Here is a 2,200-nt window from a genome sequence, read left to right as displayed (position 1 = left end):
CTGTGTGAGTGTAAGAAAGGCCCACCCCACGTGTAGCAATGTCCACCATTATTGTGTGTGTAAGAGGTCTACATTCTATTACTGTGGGTGGGGCAGCTCATTTATTACTGTGTGGGTGTGTGGTGCAGTATTCATCTGTTATTGTGTGGTGTGGGCAGAACTACCTGGTTACACTGTGTGGGTGTAGCATGTCCACCCATGGCATGGGGTGGCAGAACCACTATTAATGTAGGTGTGGGTGTTAAAGTTCATCTATTACTGTGTAAGGTAAAGAAGTCCATCTGTTACCGTAGTGGTGTGTTAAGTCCATCTGTTACTGTGTGGGTAGTAGTGTCCATTCACACACACACACACACACACACACACACACACACACAGTAATACACAATAATAATAATAATAATAATAATAATAATAATAATAATAATAATATACAATAATAATAATAATAATAAATGTTTATTAAGGATTGCAGCTAAAGCGAAAATATATGTTAAAAATAATAATATTGAAATAAAATAGAAAAAGGACAATGTGAAAGGGTGGGGAGGAGGGTGGAATGTAGTGCGCGAAGGAGGTGGTAGGTTCAAGATTTAACAGTGTTTAGTTCCCAGGTCAACCCTAATAAAAAGGGTCAGTCGCAGTTGATGGCAGGGTAGTGTAAGTGGTGTCGTATTAAATACCAGTTTAGTGATGACCTGCTACCTAGTCAGGAGACAAGATAAGAGGTGGACTGAGAAGGTAAGTGTGGGAACATCAAACGTCTGCACTGGGCCCTCACGCCACTTCTGGCTCGTTGCTGTCTCAACCATGGAGAGTCTACCTGAGTGACGGGCTCAACACTGCACCGCACCTGAACCACCCTCCCAGCAGTGCATGATGGCGGTTGAAATTAAAATTTGGGGCTGTTGTGCGAAATAAGTCGAACGACAAATAATAGTAATGGAATTATGTATGCGCAGCTGACAACAACAGAGCTGGCGAACAAGTCAGCTGGGGCGGCATCGCTCACAGTTTAGTTAATGGATTTTAGGCCAGAATATTATCATCTGTAAAGCCATATTGTTACGGGTGCCTGAGGTTCCCGCCAGGAAGTATCGTCACCGAGCGGGAATGCCTGTGATAGGGGCGCGCACGAGGGCCTTGGGGGACGCCGGCAGGCAGTGGGATCTGAACCTCGGTCGGGACCTGAGGCTCGTAGCGTGGCGGTGCACGGACCCCCTTGAAGAAAGTGCCTGGAATTGGCGGTGTTTGGGTTTGTGGACTTTAGTAGAGGGTTTCGACGGTCAACAAGTGGCCGGGCCCCGGTGGATCAGTGTTGGAACTGTGACAAAGGAAATAAACCACGTTAAACCGGCGGACTGTGTTTCTCTGAGCCCGCCGAAGTGGAAGGGGTTGCTTTCTCCACAGTAAAGTGCACTGGTGGCCAGAGGCTGGATTTCACGCGCGCTGTTCGCTCTCGGAGAGAACACAGGGTAGCACACACGCCTGGGAGTCGCACTTCAGGGGACCAAGAACCCGGAAGTAACGTGAGTAGCCCATCCAGACGGTGGACGCCAGCCACAAGGAGCGGTGAGTCTCCTGGGGACGCTGACGGGGTTTTCGGGCGCCTGGGTCAGGGTTAAGAGAATTACGGGTTGGCTCGCTTCCCGAGTTCTGCGCACTGACGTGACGTCACTCAGATGCGGGGTGGGTGGTGGCTGGGAGGTTGGTTGGGTACGGGGTACGGGCGGGGAAGGGGAGCATGTTTACCAGAAAGAAAAGGGTGGATAGGAAGAGTAACCATGACAGACTCACCTTACTCTCATGTACACCCAGACACCTCTCTCTCTCATGTAAACACACACACACACACACATTGTGTATAGCATGCTCGTATAGTGCTGGTTATAAGCATATTAGGAATCTCTCTCTCTCTCTCTCTCTCTCTCTCTCTCTCTCTCTCTCTCTCTCTCTCTCTCTCTCTCTCTCTCTCTCTCTCTCTCTCAGTGTGTGTGTGTGTGTGTGGGGATGACAGAGAAACGGTTAACGGTTAAACTCTCTCTCTCTCTCTCTCTCTCTCTCTCTCTCTCTCTCTCTCTCTCTCTCTCTCTCTCTCTCTCTCTCCGTGTGTGTTTGTGTGTGTGTGTGTGTGTAAGACAGCTGCGTGACGTCATGCGCCAACCCTGTTCGTTTTTACTCAGAAATGGGCCAACCCTGT

Source organism: Eriocheir sinensis, unplaced genomic scaffold (genome assembly GCF_024679095.1).
Source record: "Eriocheir sinensis breed Jianghai 21 unplaced genomic scaffold, ASM2467909v1 Scaffold1695, whole genome shotgun sequence".
Lineage (NCBI taxonomy): Eukaryota > Metazoa > Arthropoda > Malacostraca > Decapoda > Varunidae > Eriocheir > Eriocheir sinensis.
The sequence above is the reverse complement of the archived record's forward strand: the minus strand, read 5'-3'. Positions refer to the sequence as shown.